The sequence below is a fragment of the Felis catus genome, chromosome F1 (assembly GCF_018350175.1).
Source record: "Felis catus isolate Fca126 chromosome F1, F.catus_Fca126_mat1.0, whole genome shotgun sequence".
Lineage (NCBI taxonomy): Eukaryota > Metazoa > Chordata > Mammalia > Carnivora > Felidae > Felis > Felis catus.
In genome coordinates this window covers 63,423,325-63,439,628 of record NC_058384.1, presented here as the reverse complement: position 1 = coordinate 63,439,628, position 16,304 = coordinate 63,423,325, and the positions used below count along the sequence as shown (strand labels likewise).

The following is a 16,304-nucleotide window of genomic DNA, read 5'->3' as shown; positions in this document are numbered from 1 at the left end:
GCCGCCGCCACAGCCTGCCCGTGTCCCCAGAGGCAGCCAGGAGCCGGACCCAGCCTGGCCAGCGCCCGATCCCCAAACAGCCGGAGCCATTTGTGGCAGGTGCCGGCAGGCGAGGGACCTTGCCTTCAGCTACTCCCAGCCCCGAGCCAGAGTCCGTTTGGCGGATGGTTTTCTCGCGCGTGCAGTGTGTGTCCCGGCGGAAGGGGGTGGGGAACGGATCTCTCGTGTGTGGAGCCATGGGGCCAGGGGCCCGGGGCGGGGGCGGGGGCGGGGGGCGGGGCCGGGTGGGCTGTGTGTGTGTGTGTGTGTGTGTGTGTGTGTGTGTGTGTGTGTGTGTTTGCGCTCGCGCCGGCGTCTGTCGGAGTTAGAGGCCAGGTAGCGCCGCCTGCGCCTCTGAGTGCGCCTCGGGCCAAGAGAGCAAAGGCCTGAGCGCGCTGGCCGGCGCCTCTCCCTAGGGGTCCGGCTCGGTGCCTTGACACGTTGGGAGGCAGGAGGGCGGTCTTGGATCCGGGAGGAAGGCTGGGGCGGAGTGGCCGGCCGGCGGCGGCCTCCCCGAGCCAGGAGATGCGCTGTGGCGCCCGGCTGGATGGCCTGGGGGTCTAGGGCTTCCGCTCACTGCTCCCTGCAGCCACCTTCCCGGCTTGGACTCGTGAGCCAGGCCCACAGAAGGGAGGGGTCCGCGCCGCCGGCTGGCCAGCAGACGGCTGCGCTGTATGGCTCCCGGGAGGCAGACAGGCAGGCAGGTAGGTGTGGCCAGGGGAAGGCCCCTAGGTGGAGAATCGTGTGGGCCGCCTCGGGAGGGTGTCGAGACAATGGACTAGGGCCGGGGGGAAAGCACGGGGTGACGGTGGGGTGGGTGCGTGTTCCCGGTGGCGGCGGAAGCGGACGGCTGGCTGGAAGAGCCAGGCGCTGTCCAGCGGCCACAAGTGGGAGCGGGAAGCGCGGGGAGCTTTGCAGCCTGGGCTGGTTCGCGAGTGCCGGGGTGAGGAGGGCAGGGGCGGGAATAGACGAGAAGGAGGACCAAAGAGCCTCCAGAAAGCAGCAGGTGCGAAGTCAGCGAAGCCTGCGGGTGTGGGAATGGCGCTCGAGTCGCCGGGGAGTGCGCGCGCGCGCGCGCGCGCGCTCACAGCCGGAGGCGGCGAGGGTGGAGGGGCTGGAGCTCGGTGCCGGGCAGCGTGTGCTCGGGTGCGAGGCGGGCCGCGGCCGCGAGAGGGTGTGGTCCAGGCCCGGGTGGCGTGGCTGCTGTGTGGGGCGGGCCAAAAGGTGGGCGTGTCAGGAGTGGGATTCGAACCCACGCCTCCAGGGGAGACTGCGACCTGAACGCAGCGCCTTAGACCGCTCGGCCATCCTGACGGCGGGTGTGGGCGCGTCGCCGCTGGCCTGGCTGGGACGCGGCGCTAACGCTGGTGTCCTTGGCCGTCATGGCGCCCGGCTGGCGGCTGTGTGGGTGCGCAAGGGGCGAGACACGCGCGGCGGCCCCGGAGGAGCACGGCCAGCCGCCTCGCCGCCGCCGCCGCCGCCGCCGCCGCCGCCGCCGCCGCCGCCGCCAGCACGGCTCCCGTCGCTGTCGCACCCCCACCCCCAGCTCCCTGCAGGCCCCGTCCAGCGTCGGCGCCCCTTGCCCTGCTCCCCACCCCGCCTTCCTCGCCCTCGCCCTCGCCCTCGCCCTCGCCCTCGGCCTCGCCCTCGCAGCCCCGCTTGCCGTCTGGGGCCTTTTCTCCCGGCGCGATGCCCGCCTGGCAGACGAGAGAGAGGCAGCGCTCGTTGGGAGTACTGAGCGCCGTCCGGGTCCGTGTGTGGGCCCCGGGTCCGGGCGGACTCCGAGTCGGGGCCGGGGGCTGCCGTGCGGGAGAGGGCGCCGAAGCGGGGCTGGGGTCGGGTGGGGCGTGGCCCGTGCCGGGCGCCTGTGCAGGGCAGGGCGTCGAGGGCAGCAGGCAGGGGCAGGCGTGGGGAGGCAGCCGGAGAGGGGTCGGGCGCCCGGGTGGCCGGCCGCCGCCGTCCTCGTTAGTATAGTGGTGAGTATCCCCGCCTGTCACGCGGGAGACCGGGGTTCGATTCCCCGACGGGGAGGCAAGACGCCCTTTTTGGTGGCCTGCGCACCTCTGGGTCCCACCTCTTGCTCCCGAGGGGCAGGGGCGCTTCTTCTCGGCCGTCCGTCGACCGGCCGGCGGCGCGTGCCCGGCCTGCCCGCCGTCCACCGGCCCCAGCCCTTTGCGTGGCTCGAGGCCGGACGCTGGGTGGCCACCGCGCAGCCGGGGCCTCGTGTGGTCCCCGCGGCAGCCACGGCGAGCTCCTCGGCGACGTGCCGCCCAGCCGCGCAGCCGCCGTGGGTGTCGCTCGGGTGGGAGGCAGATGGGTCCGGTCCCGTCTGGATGCGGGAGGTGGTGTGGCCTGGCGCCCGCCCCCTCTGCTCCTTCCCGCGCCGGGCCGGGCAGGGCCGGGCCGGGCCGCTAGCTGCGGGCCGCAGAGGACGCGGAAGACGCCGGGCCGGGGACGTGGCGGGGCTCCCCAGCCGGCCTCCGAGCGCCCGAGAGCGGCCAGGCGGCCAGAGCGCCCTCCAGAGGCGGGCGGCGGTGGGCGCCGGGCGCGGGGCGCGGGGCGCCGGGCGGGCAGGTAGGTGGGCGGGCGGGCGTGCCCGGCGACCGGCCGGCGCAGCTGAGTCGGAGGGGCGAGGCTGGGGCGCCGGGCGGCCGGAGCCCGTGGTGGCCGGGCAGAGCTGCGGCCGGGCGGGACGTCGGGGCAGGGCTGCGCCGGGCGGCGGCGGCAGCGGCGAGAGAGCGCCAAGGCGAGAAGGCGCCGGAGCGCACCCTGGGCCGGCCGCGTCGGGCCGGCCCGGGCCGTGCAGCGTTGGTGGTATAGTGGTGAGCATAGCTGCCTTCCAAGCAGTTGACCCGGGTTCGATTCCCGGCCAACGCAGCCGCCCGACCTTTTGCGCCGCTCCGGGGCCCTCCTGGCCAGGCCCGTCGGGCGCTGGCAGTGGGGGACGGCGTGCCGGCCCGCTGGGCGCTGGGCGCTGGGCACGTGGGCCGAGGCGGCGTGCGGGTGCGAGGGCGGCCGGCGCGCAGCGTTTTGCGGGTGCTGCCAGCGGGCCGGGTGGACTGCGTGGGGCCCGCGGGCGGCTGGACGTGCAGAGGCAGGGGCCTCGGGGCCCAAGCGGAGCCGCGTGGGTGGAATGGAGGCGCTGGGTCCAGGGGGTGCAGGCCAGGCGCGCAGCCTGTCGCTCCCTGGTGGTCTAGTGGTTAGGATTCGGCGCTCTCACCGCCGCGGCCCGGGTTCGATTCCCGGTCAGGGAAGCCTTTCTTCTTCCTCTGGCCCTCCGGGGTCTCCCCTCCCGGCCGGCCTAGCCGAGCCACCCACCGTCCCGTCCCCAGTGCACCCGCACCACCCCCTTTTAGCCCACGCCAGCGCTGGCTAGCTTGTCGCGGGCCCCGCCGCCGCGATGGAGGGGTGCACACAAGGCCACCTGCCACGCCCCGACGGGCAGCCCCGGCCTCGCCCTGCCACCTCGGCCCGTCCGAGCCTTTTGGCCTGGCTGGCCCACCGGAGGCCCTCGGCATCGCCTCTCCCCTTCGCCGCCCCGCGCACGCGCCCGCCTGGCACCTTCGCTTCCACAGCCCGAGAGGCCAGTGGCCGGGGCGGCCTCTGTCCCCCGCCGGGACCACCAGGGTGCGCAGGCGCCCCTGCCCCGCGAGTGTGCTCGGACCCCCACCGCCCCCTCCGGTGGCGCTCCTAGCTGGCCAGGCTGACGAGCCATCCTGTCCTCCCTCGTGAGGTGCCCGCGGTGGCGGTGCTGGGCGCGTGGGTCAGGTGAGCCACGCGCAGCCCTGAGTCCCGTCACCTGGCCGAGCAGCCCCCCTCGGGCCTGCGACCTCTCGGGCGGCTTCCCTGCCCCACGCGGGGCGGGAGCGCCACGACCCGGCTGGCTGCGTCTCTCCCCGGCGACGGAGAGCGGACCCCAGGGGCACGCCGCTCTTGGGCGCCGATGCGAGCGCAGAGTCCGACCGACCGCCGTGCCCGGGAGGTGGAGGAGGGAAGAGGCATCCGGGCACGGCCCGGACCCCCTCCCCACCCCCACCCCCCCGGGGCACTGGAGGTGAGCCAGCGGGGAGGTGCCGTGGAAGCCACGGGGGAAGACAACCCAGCAGCCAGGCAGGTGGGTGGCGGTCGAGGCACCCCGGGGGACTGGGCGCACTTGTCGCCAACTTGTCATTCCAATTGCAAGACACGTCGGTCCCTTCCATCCTTTGGCAAAGGGGCCGGCGTGTTACCCAGTGGTCCCTTTCGCCACCTCCGCGCCCCACCCCACACCCCCGATGAGCGGCGTCCTCCACCAACCCCCCCACTCACGCACACTTTTCACAGTTGCACTTTCCACAGTTTCCCATCCCGCCTCGCCCTGTGCCTCGCCATGATAGGCGCCATCCGTCCCTCTGTCCACCCCTGTCCGTATCCGTCCTCTTCTGTGGATGCCTCCCAAGGTCCATCGCACACCTCAGTCTCCTTCCCGCCCCAACTTGGACACCCCTGTCCGCCGGGCATTTGCTCTGTGATCAGAGGTGTCCCCTCTCGAGGCCAAGCGGTCAGCCGGTGCGCCGCGCACACCTGCTGGGGCACACTCGCTTCGACCGCACAAGCCCCCTGCAGCGGTGCGGAGGAGCCGCGGCGGCCGTGGGTCTCCGGGTGCTTCCCGTGCCCGCGGGAAGTTTCCTCGGAGTCCTTGCTTTTGCGTGTGTGTGTGTGTGCGTGTGTGTGTGTGCGCGTGTGGGTGTGTGTGGAGGGGTGGAGGTCGGGGTGGGAGAGGGATGGAGGCCGGTGGTGGACTTTGGTGCCGTGGGTGGCTCTAGCGGTGGAAGAGGAAGCCGCGTTGGCACGGTAGCGCGGCGGCGAAGCGGGACGCAGAGAATCAAGGGCCTGCGCGACCATGACGTTAGGCACGCTGGGGTCTTGCGGGTGCGGGTGCCGGTGCCACCTGGAGTCTGTGAGCGACCCTCCCGGACGAAGGGCTGTATAGCGCACCTAGGCGTGGCAGCTTGGTTTCTGCCGGTTGTGCAAAAGGGGAGGATTTCTGGAGTGTGGGTAGAGTGAGCCAGAGCGTGTGTGTGTGTGTGTGTGTGTGTGGGTGTGTGTGTGGGTGTGTGGGTGTGTGGGTGGGTGTGGGGGGGGGGGCTGGTGGGAGGGGCGGCGGTGCGAGGTGGTGCCGAGGGAAGGGGAGGAGCGTGTGGGTGGCAGCGCGAGTTGGTGCGTGGATGCGTTCCTTGCAGTGAATCGGGAGACTGGAGCGAGGCGAGCAGTCATTAAAGAGAAGAAGGGCAAGGCAGGTGTGTGGGCGGGCGGGGCTGGGCCCTTGGCTCCCGGGCGGGCGGAGTTTTGTCCCCAGGGCGAAGGAAGGGAATGTGCGGCAGGGGCGGGGACGGGATGGGGCGTGGGCGGGCCCCCAGAGAGGAGCAGAGGTGGCTTTGGCCAGGTGCTCTGAAGGTGGGAGAGAGGAAGCGTAGCGCGCAGTTGGCGCTGCGGGGCCAAAAGGGGATGGCGCGTTGCATGGGCCGGGAATCGAACCCGGGCCTCCCGCGTGGCAGGCGAGAATTCTACCACTGAACCACCCATGCACCCACGGACGTGGTCCACAGAGGGCTTCCCCAGCGGCGCCGGCCGCCTCCGTTGCCGGTCCCCGCCAGTAGTGAGCGTGAGCGTGAGCGTGAGCGTCTGCTCCGTGGGAGCAGGCGGCGGGCGGTCTGCAAGACAGGCTCCAGGCACGCGGAGAGCCAGCCCCTAGGGCGCGGCGCGGCGCGGCGCGGCGCGGACGTCCGGGCAGAGGAAGGCACGGAGGCGGACTGGGCTCATCCCGTGCTTTGTCCCCCGTCCAGGGCCGCCGCCACAGCCTGCCCGTGTCCCCAGAGGCAGCCAGGAGCCGGACCCAGCCTGGCCAGCGCCCGATCCCCAAACAGCCGGAGCCATTTGTGGCAGGTGCCGGCAGGCGAGGGACCTTGCCTTCAGCTACTCCCAGCCCCGAGCCAGAGTCCGTTTGGCGGATGGTTTTCTCGCGCGTGCAGTGTGTGTCCCGGCGGAAGGGGGTGGGGAACGGATCTCTCGTGTGTGGAGCCATGGGGCCAGGGGCCCGGGGCGGGGGCGGGGGCGGGGGCGGGGGCGGGGGGCGGGGCCGGGTGGGCTGTGTGTGTGTGTGTGTGTGTGTGTGTGTGTGTGTGTGTGTGTGTTTGCGCTCGCGCCGGCGTCTGTCGGAGTTAGAGGCCAGGTAGCGCCGCCTGCGCCTCTGAGTGCGCCTCGGGCCAAGAGAGCAAAGGCCTGAGCGCGCTGGCCGGCGCCTCTCCCTAGGGGTCCGGCTCGGTGCCTTGACACGTTGGGAGGCAGGAGGGCGGTCTTGGATCCGGGAGGAAGGCTGGGGCGGAGTGGCCGGCCGGCGGCGGCCTCCCCGAGCCAGGAGATGCGCTGTGGCGCCCGGCTGGATGGCCTGGGGGTCTAGGGCTTCCGCTCACTGCTCCCTGCAGCCACCTTCCCGGCTTGGACTCGTGAGCCAGGCCCACAGAAGGGAGGGGTCCGCGCCGCCGGCTGGCCAGCAGACGGCTGCGCTGTATGGCTCCCGGGAGGCAGACAGGCAGGCAGGTAGGTGTGGCCAGGGGAAGGCCCCTAGGTGGAGAATCGTGTGGGCCGCCTCGGGAGGGTGTCGAGACAATGGACTAGGGCCGGGGGGAAAGCACGGGGTGACGGTGGGGTGGGTGCGTGTTCCCGGTGGCGGCGGAAGCGGACGGCTGGCTGGAAGAGCCAGGCGCTGTCCAGCGGCCACAAGTGGGAGCGGGAAGCGCGGGGAGCTTTGCAGCCTGGGCTGGTTCGCGAGTGCCGGGGTGAGGAGGGCAGGGGCGGGAATAGACGAGAAGGAGGACCAAAGAGCCTCCAGAAAGCAGCAGGTGCGAAGTCAGCGAAGCCTGCGGGTGTGGGAATGGCGCTCGAGTCGCCGGGGAGTGCGCGCGCGCGCGCGCGCGCTCACAGCCGGAGGCGGCGAGGGTGGAGGGGCTGGAGCTCGGTGCCGGGCAGCGTGTGCTCGGGTGCGAGGCGGGCCGCGGCCGCGAGAGGGTGTGGTCCAGGCCCGGGTGGCGTGGCTGCTGTGTGGGGCGGGCCAAAAGGTGGGCGTGTCAGGAGTGGGATTCGAACCCACGCCTCCAGGGGAGACTGCGACCTGAACGCAGCGCCTTAGACCGCTCGGCCATCCTGACGGCGGGTGTGGGCGCGTCGCCGCTGGCCTGGCTGGGACGCGGCGCTAACGCTGGTGTCCTTGGCCGTCATGGCGCCCGGCTGGCGGCTGTGTGGGTGCGCAAGGGGCGAGACACGCGCGGCGGCCCCGGAGGAGCACGGCCAGCCGCCTCGCCGCCGCCGCCGCCGCCGCCGCCGCCGCCGCCGCCGCCGCCGCCAGCACGGCTCCCGTCGCTGTCGCACCCCCACCCCCAGCTCCCTGCAGGCCCCGTCCAGCGTCGGCGCCCCTTGCCCTGCTCCCCACCCCGCCTTCCTCGCCCTCGCCCTCGCCCTCGCCCTCGCCCTCGGCCTCGCCCTCGCAGCCCCGCTTGCCGTCTGGGGCCTTTTCTCCCGGCGCGATGCCCGCCTGGCAGACGAGAGAGAGGCAGCGCTCGTTGGGAGTACTGAGCGCCGTCCGGGTCCGTGTGTGGGCCCCGGGTCCGGGCGGACTCCGAGTCGGGGCCGGGGGCTGCCGTGCGGGAGAGGGCGCCGAAGCGGGGCTGGGGTCGGGTGGGGCGTGGCCCGTGCCGGGCGCCTGTGCAGGGCAGGGCGTCGAGGGCAGCAGGCAGGGGCAGGCGTGGGGAGGCAGCCGGAGAGGGGTCGGGCGCCCGGGTGGCCGGCCGCCGCCGTCCTCGTTAGTATAGTGGTGAGTATCCCCGCCTGTCACGCGGGAGACCGGGGTTCGATTCCCCGACGGGGAGGCAAGACGCCCTTTTTGGTGGCCTGCGCACCTCTGGGTCCCACCTCTTGCTCCCGAGGGGCAGGGGCGCTTCTTCTCGGCCGTCCGTCGACCGGCCGGCGGCGCGTGCCCGGCCTGCCCGCCGTCCACCGGCCCCAGCCCTTTGCGTGGCTCGAGGCCGGACGCTGGGTGGCCACCGCGCAGCCGGGGCCTCGTGTGGTCCCCGCGGCAGCCACGGCGAGCTCCTCGGCGACGTGCCGCCCAGCCGCGCAGCCGCCGTGGGTGTCGCTCGGGTGGGAGGCAGATGGGTCCGGTCCCGTCTGGATGCGGGAGGTGGTGTGGCCTGGCGCCCGCCCCCTCTGCTCCTTCCCGCGCCGGGCCGGGCAGGGCCGGGCCGGGCCGCTAGCTGCGGGCCGCAGAGGACGCGGAAGACGCCGGGCCGGGGACGTGGCGGGGCTCCCCAGCCGGCCTCCGAGCGCCCGAGAGCGGCCAGGCGGCCAGAGCGCCCTCCAGAGGCGGGCGGCGGTGGGCGCCGGGCGCGGGGCGCGGGGCGCCGGGCGGGCAGGTAGGTGGGCGGGCGGGCGTGCCCGGCGACCGGCCGGCGCAGCTGAGTCGGAGGGGCGAGGCTGGGGCGCCGGGCGGCCGGAGCCCGTGGTGGCCGGGCAGAGCTGCGGCCGGGCGGGACGTCGGGGCAGGGCTGCGCCGGGCGGCGGCGGCAGCGGCGAGAGAGCGCCAAGGCGAGAAGGCGCCGGAGCGCACCCTGGGCCGGCCGCGTCGGGCCGGCCCGGGCCGTGCAGCGTTGGTGGTATAGTGGTGAGCATAGCTGCCTTCCAAGCAGTTGACCCGGGTTCGATTCCCGGCCAACGCAGCCGCCCGACCTTTTGCGCCGCTCCGGGGCCCTCCTGGCCAGGCCCGTCGGGCGCTGGCAGTGGGGGACGGCGTGCCGGCCCGCTGGGCGCTGGGCACGTGGGCCGAGGCGGCGTGCGGGTGCGAGGGCGGCCGGCGCGCAGCGTTTTGCGGGTGCTGCCAGCGGGCCGGGTGGACTGCGTGGGGCCCGCGGGCGGCTGGACGTGCAGAGGCAGGGGCCTCGGGGCCCAAGCGGAGCCGCGTGGGTGGAATGGAGGCGCTGGGTCCAGGGGGTGCAGGCCAGGCGCGCAGCCTGTCGCTCCCTGGTGGTCTAGTGGTTAGGATTCGGCGCTCTCACCGCCGCGGCCCGGGTTCGATTCCCGGTCAGGGAAGCCTTTCTTCTTCCTCTGGCCCTCCGGGGCCTCCCCTCCCGGCCGGCCTAGCCGAGCCACCCACCATTCCGTCCGCAGTGCACCCGCACCACCCCCTTTTAGCGCACGCCAGCACGCCAGGCCAGAGCTGGCTAGCTTGTCGCGGGCCCCGCCCCGCTGCCAGGATGGAGGGGTGCACACAAGGCCACCTGCCACGCCCCGACGGGCAGCCCCGGCCTCGCCCTGCCACCTCGGCCCGTCCGAGCCTTTTGGCCTGGCTGGCCCACCGGAGGCCCTCGGCATCGCCTCTCCTCTTCGCCCCCCCCCCCCCGCGCACGCCCTCGCCTGGCACCTTCGCTTCCACAGCCCGAGAGGCCAGTGGCCGGGGCGGCCTCTGTCCCCCGCCGGGACCACCAGGATGCGCAGGCGCCCCTGCCCCGCGAGTGTGCTCGGACCCCCACCGCCCCCTCCGGTGGCGCTCCTAGCTGGCCAGGCTGACGAGCCATCCTGTCCTCCCTCGTGAGGTGCCCGCGGTGGCGGTGCTGGGCGCGTGGGTCAGGTGAGCCACGCGCAGCCCTGAGTCCCGTCACCTGGCCGAGCAGCCCCCCTCGGGCCTGCGACCTCTCGGGCGGCTTCCCTGCCCCACGCGGGGCGGAAGCGCCACGACCTTGCTGACTGCGTCTCTCCTTGGCGCCGGAGAGCGGTTCCCACGCGGACGGTGGTCTTGGGCGCCGATGAGAGGGCAGAGTCCGACCTCTGAGCCGGGAGGTGGAGGAGGGAAGAGACATCCGGGCACAACCCGGACCCCCCCTTTCCCCCCTGCCCCCTGCCTCCAGGGCACTGTCGGTGAGACAGCTAGGAGATGTGAGCCGCGGGGGAAGAAAACCCCACATCCAGGCAGGTTGTTGGCGGTGTAGGCACCCTGGGGAACTGGGCGCACTTGTCCCCAACTTGTCATTCCAAGTGCAGGACACCTGGGTCCCCTCCATCCTTGGCAAAGGGGCCAGCGTGTTTCCCAGCGGTCCCTTTCTCCACCTCCACCACCCCCCCACTCACGCACACTTTTCACAGTTGCACTTTTCATAGTTTTCCATCCCGCGTTGCTTCGCCATGATAGGCTCCATTCGTCCCTGTGTCCACCCCTGTACCCGTCCTGTTCTGTGGATGCTTCCCAAGTCCATTGCACACCTCAGTCTTTCTCCTGCCACATCAGTTCCCTCGCAGGCCTGGCTGAATGGCAGAGCTCGACCCTGGGCTCAGGTAGTTGGTGGAGGGAAAGGGAATGTGGGCACTGGTCGTTTGCCAGCACCCAGGCAGTGGAGGTGAGAGAGGGTGCAGATATAGGGAATGGAGGGGGAAAACCCAGCGGCCAGGCAGCTGGGAGGGGGGCAGAAGTACCTCGGGGACAGGGAGGTCCTCTATCTATGGTGTTATTCAATTTGAGGCCCCATACTCCCCATCGTATGGCACCGTTGCCAGTGTGGTACCCAGAAATAGCTTCCTCCCCCTGTGTTGTGCTACCCCCATCAGCAGCACACACCCCCTCCCCCCATCCCCTGGTTTCACTTTTAACAGTTTCCTCTCCCCATGTTGCCTTACACCCAGCCTGGATATGTTCCAAGTCTCTCCTCAGTCATGTATATATCTTCTCCTGATGTTCAAGTTTTTTTTTTAAAGAGACATTTCCACCACAGACAATCATGCATCAGGTTGGGAAATTGATTATTGAGTCATACATAGATTAAAATTCTAACAGCCAAGGGAATCGTGGGAGATACCAAAGCTTGGTCGGTCCCAGAAATAGTTTTTTTCCAGAACATAGAGGTAGGATGCTCCTGCTGACACGTTGATTTATGAGTTGTAGCCCTTTAAGACTGTGTGGGATGAAATTTCTGTTGTTTTAAGGTCTCACTGTGATTAATATTTTTGGAAGCCCTAGGAATTAAATATCATTTGTGTAATTGCCATCTAGGTCTTGGAATTAATATTCTACGTTATATCTTTGACCTCATGCCTTTCTATATGGCCCGTCTCTGGCTTGTCATATTTTTAGCCTTATTAGCTTTTATCGATATTTGTTGGGGCATCTGGCAGTCCCAGCCAGTAGAGCACATGACTCTTGATTTCAGGGTAATGAATTTTAGCCTGTTGGGCATAAAGCTAAAATAAAGTAAAACCCTCCTGTGAAATGTGCCCTCCTTGTATGCGAAGGAAAGGCACATTTTTATCTTGCAAGGCAAAGGGACACAGAGAAGAATCTGAAAATTTGCAATATTTGAGAAAGAGTGCTGGTGAGGATTGGAGGAAGTGGTCCATATCATCCAGTCTTTTGGAAGTCAAATTATAGTACAAAGGTTTTAGAGAATAATTTGGATGTATGTAAATTTTAAATGTGTTTATCATTTATCAAGCAGTTCAACTGTGGGAATTTATCTTAATATTTGCACCGGTGGGCAAAATTGTATGTTCATTACTTCATTATTGGTGTCCTAGAAAACTAGGCAATATTCCCCATATTCATAGCTAAGAACTTGTTTATGAAATATACAACACAATATAACTGTTTAAAAGAGTCAGTAGGTAAGTACATATATTCGTTATGCTTTTGTGGTAGTCAGCTTGTAAGATAGTTTTTGATGATCACCACCTCCTGGTTTCCAAACCCGCCACAGTCCTTTCCTAGATTGCAGTGGGATTTGTCTTTGTGAATGACAGAACATAGCCAAAATGTAAGTATGTCACTTCTAAGATTTGTTTAGAAAACGCTATGGTTTCCACCCTGGGCTCTCTCTCACTCTCTCTTTCTCTCTCATAACTTTCTTTGGGGAAGGCCAGTGAACATTTCGCGCTGATTCACAGGCAGCCTAGGAGTGGCCCAAAGGGGGAGGAACAGGGTTTAAGTGAACCACCACCCACACGAGCTCTGAATTGGGCCCCCCCCCCATTGTAGTTAAAGCTTCAGGTGACTGCAGGCCCAGGCAACAGTTTGACAGCGACTTCACGAGGACGCGGAAGCAGAAACCGTGAAGCTAAGTTGCTCCTGGATTCCTCACTCCAGAAGCTGTGACATAATACATGTTTCTTCTTTGAAGCTGCTAAGGTTTGGAGTAATATAACATGTGCTCTGTAGAGAACAAGCTAACGATATATCAGTTGTCTGCAGATAACTAATACAAATTACATGTTAAAAAAGTAAATTGTACCATAGTGAATTTATAATATGAAAAATGATAAATCATGAAAAATCATAAATCATATAATTATTTTCATAGAAACTCTCGAAATTCAAAATACAATAATATGGCAAGTAGGGGCTCGTATCATTTGTCCCCCAGTCTTATTTAAATGTGCTTAGGGGGCCTACATGTCTCAGTCGATTAAGGGTCCGCATCTTGATTTTAACGGGGTCATGGTTTTGTGGTTTGTGGGATCAAGTCCCACGTCAGGCTGTGCGCTGACAGCACAGAGCCTGCTTGGGATTCTCTCTCTGTCCCAACCAAGCTCATGCTCTCTCTCTTTCTCAAAATAAATGAAATTTATTTTTAAAATGTTTTTAAATGTTTTTACAATTAATTTTTTAAATTGATGTATAAGTGGCATGCAATAAAATGGACACATTTAAAGTGCACTATTTTGGCAGCGCCTGGGTGGCTCAGTCGGTTAAGCTTTCGACTTCAGCTCAGGTCATGATCTCACGGTCCATGAGTTCGAGCCCCGCGTCGGGCTCTGTGCTGACAGCTCAGAGCCTGGAGCCTGTTTCAGATTCTGTGTCTCCCTCTCTCTGACCCTCCCCCATTCATGCTCTGTCTCTCTCTGTCTCAAAAATAAATAAACGTTAAAAAAAATTGTTAAAAAGTGCACTATTTGGTAAGGTTTGATGTTTCCTCACATCCCTCTGTAATCTCCCCCTTCTTGTCCCCTCCAGGCAACAACTGGTTTGCTTTCTGCCACCACTGAGTACTTTTGTTTTCTAGAGCATGCTGTCTGCTAGAATTTCTGTGATTATAAAAATGTTTTATATTTGTGTTTTCCACGATGGTAGCCACTAGTCACATGTAGCTATTGAGCACTTGAAAAGAGGCTCGTCCAAATTGAGAAATCCTCTAAGTGTGAAATACACACTCAATTTCAAAGACTCAATATGAAGACAAGAGTGTAAAACATCCATATATTTTTATACCAATTATACATTGAATTAGCATTGTATGGGATTGGGTATTGGATATTGGATATTGGATATTATGGATTACGTTGTGTCCCCTCAAAATCCGTATATTGAAATCTTAAGTCCCAAGACCTCAGAATGGGAGCTTATTTGGAAATAGGATGTCTCTCTCCTATGCAATGAGGATGAAGTGAGATTGCAGTAGAGTGGGCTGCTAATACAATGTGATTGCTACTCACCCATATTAAAAGGGGAAATTCAAATACACAGACATACTCACAGGGGAAGAACACCAGGTAAAGTCTGGAGTTCTGCTACAAGCAAGGAAATATCAGCAGCTAGGAAGGAGGCCTGGAATATATCCTTCTCTAGTATCTTCAGAAGGTGCATGACCCTGATGACACTTTGATCTGGCTTCCAGCCTCTGAAACTGTGAAACAATAAATTTATGTTGGTCAAGCCAGTCAGTTCATGGTACTTTATTATGGCAGCTATTTAAAATTAATATGTTGGGGTCGACTGGGTGGCTCAGTGGGTTAAACGTCCGACTCTTGATTTGGGCTCAAGTCATGATATCATGGTTTGGGGGTTTGAGGCCCACGTAGGGCTCTCCACTGACCTTGAGGAGCCTTCTTAGGATTCTCTCTCCTTCTCTCTCTGCCCCTCCCTAGCTTGTTTTCTGTCTCTCAAAATAAATAAAAACTTTTAAAAAAATTAATACATTGGATTCAAAAAATATGTTATTTAATTTTAGGGGCACCTGGATGGCTCAGTCGGTTAAGTGTCCAACTTCGGCTCAGGTCATGATCTCGCAGCTTGTGAATTCAAGCCCTGTGTCAGGCTCTGTGCTGACATCTCAGAGGCCTGGAGCCTGCTTTGGATTCTGTGTCTCCCTCTCTCTCTGCCCCCTCTGCTGCTTGCTCTCTGTCTCTGTCTCTCTCTCAAAAATAAACATTAAAATTTTATAAATTAATTTTATATGTGCCTTTTTTAAAATACTCCCTTTTGAAGAAGGCCCTGAATCTCCCCTCTTCAAACACCCTACAGAACAGATGTACGAATTTCTGAAAAATCAAGCAATCCCATTTTAAACAAAACAACATTTTATTTTGCGGCATGGCGGCTAAGGTGATATAGACCCCCAGAGGAAACTTTTCCAAAGTTAAGGCAACAAGAATGGAATCAAGCTCCCCACACCTATGATGGAACGGATACCTATTCCTACCCTTGCCCCTCTGGAGTGTGTATTGTGACCACATAAGGAGTTGTGATGAGATCACAGTAAAGAATTATGGTGGCGGTGAACTGTAGCACAAAAGTCTGTAAGAATAAATCATGTATTTGACTTTTTCTCTGTTTTTTTTTTTTTATACGAAGAAGGAAATAGCTATCCAATCATCAAACGTACGAGGTGAGCCCTCAGCAAAATTGTCAGTTAATTGCTTTTTATTTCTCTCCTTCCCACCCTTCCCTGAGCTGCCCTGGCTTCTCACTGGCCCTCTCCCTAATTGCTGGCATTCCCAGCATTCTGGACCTTTGTCTCCTCTGATGAAACCACCAGCCTGAGAAGGTGATTCTCCCTGTGGTGTCAAATGACTGTCCTCAGCTAGGGATGAAGGTTGGTTATAAGAAAACAAAACCCACTCGAACTAGATTAAATAGTGACCGTAAGCCAATGAGAGGAAACCTCAAAGCTATTTAAAGACGGGAGAAAAAGCATGACGTGAGCCGGCTGAAAGCGAGACTGGAAGTGTGTTTGGGAAGCCACGATTCGAAGACGTGACCACTCGCGTCTGCTTTTTTCTCTACTTCTCTCCAGTTTCAACCAACTCCCTCATTCTCTCTTGCTCTCTCACTCTCTCCCCTTTCCGTCCTTCCAATCCTTCCCGTCTCCTCTCAGATGGCTTGTTTTACTTTCACATGACCTAACGTGGATGATTTGAAAAGCTCTTTCAATTAAGGACCTGCCATAACCTACCTGAAGCGTTTGCAACGCGGTTCAATTTCAAAGAGCATCTGATTGGTCGTTGGTCATCACGTGAGCTCCCTCCTTCCTGGGTAATGATAGGCTCTGGCCGCCCTGAGGTGGGAGGGGAGTGAAGGAGTTAGGAGAGGGCTTTTCCAACCTGCAAGACAGAGGGCTGTCTCTTCTATCTAGGAGTGGGGCGCAGGGAGTGGAGCACGCGTGTCAGGTTTCTGCTGACGTTACCTATTGAAAATAGATATTGACATTACCTATTGTCCCCTGTGGGTCTGGATGCATTGTGAAAAATACTGTAAAAAGTATATACTTACAATTTCATAAATGCTAGAGAGATCATCCCCATTAGGGAAGAGATGATTTTTTTTTTACCTTCCCTTTTTTCACTTCTTACTTTTCAAAATGCTCTATTATATATGTTAATTTAAATATGCGGCTCACATTACATTTCTACTGGACAACACTGCTCTAGGGGTATACTTAGCAACAAATGGATCCCATCAGGTTTACCGGAGAGCTGTTTCTTCTGCTCCTAGTCCTTTATCTGGTGATGCCTACCTACTCCACATCCCTAGTAAATACGGAAAGTCAATCTCTGTTTAGCAAACAGCAACTGGTCCTGCCTTTGATATTTACCTAGAACACTCTCCCATTTATATGTAATCTAGCTCTCAAAATCTCAGATCCTCTTGATGATCTATTTGGAAGAACTCTCTGACTTTGACACTTGATACTCTCTTCTGAGCACGTTTTTAAATCTGCCCTTCAAATCCACAAACTTCTAGCCATAGACATTTTTGCTGGCAACATGGATGGTTATGTGCCCATCCTGATCCCATGGGAGCTATCCTATTGGGCAGGTGTGTTTGATTTTGCTTTAGGAGAACTAAACAGATGCCATATTATTCAATCATGAACAATGACATTGTTCTAGGAATTATAGAGAGCATCTTACTACCATTATGTAGTTTAGCAAAAATAAGTGTTACATATCTATTAGGATCTCTGCCTTGGAGAATT

At 62.0% G+C, this 16,304-nt stretch overlaps 9 non-coding genes across 9 annotated transcripts; 6 read left to right on the top strand and 3 right to left on the bottom strand.

Moving 5' to 3' along the window:
* Positions 1-1,270: 1,270 nt before the first annotated feature.
* Positions 1,271-1,353, bottom strand: TRNAL-CAG. The gene has a single exon. It is a non-coding gene; the product is annotated as a tRNA-Leu (tRNA).
* Positions 1,354-1,998: 645 nt separating this feature from the next.
* On the top strand, positions 1,999-2,070 carry TRNAD-GUC. Its single transcript has one exon. It is a non-coding gene; the product is annotated as a tRNA-Asp (tRNA).
* A 774-nt stretch (positions 2,071-2,844) lies between these two features.
* Positions 2,845-2,916, top strand: TRNAG-UCC. Its single transcript has one exon. It is a non-coding gene; the product is annotated as a tRNA-Gly (tRNA).
* Positions 2,917-3,221: 305 nt separating this feature from the next.
* TRNAE-CUC lies at positions 3,222-3,293 on the top strand. The gene has a single exon. It is a non-coding gene; the product is annotated as a tRNA-Glu (tRNA).
* A 2,242-nt stretch (positions 3,294-5,535) lies between these two features.
* On the bottom strand, positions 5,536-5,606 carry TRNAG-GCC. The gene has a single exon. It is a non-coding gene; the product is annotated as a tRNA-Gly (tRNA).
* A 1,537-nt stretch (positions 5,607-7,143) lies between these two features.
* Positions 7,144-7,226, bottom strand: TRNAL-CAG. The gene has a single exon. It is a non-coding gene; the product is annotated as a tRNA-Leu (tRNA).
* Positions 7,227-7,871: 645 nt separating this feature from the next.
* TRNAD-GUC lies at positions 7,872-7,943 on the top strand. The gene has a single exon. It is a non-coding gene; the product is annotated as a tRNA-Asp (tRNA).
* Positions 7,944-8,717: 774 nt separating this feature from the next.
* On the top strand, positions 8,718-8,789 carry TRNAG-UCC. Its single transcript has one exon. It is a non-coding gene; the product is annotated as a tRNA-Gly (tRNA).
* A 298-nt stretch (positions 8,790-9,087) lies between these two features.
* TRNAE-CUC lies at positions 9,088-9,159 on the top strand. Its single transcript has one exon. It is a non-coding gene; the product is annotated as a tRNA-Glu (tRNA).
* Positions 9,160-16,304: the final 7,145 nt, after the last annotated feature.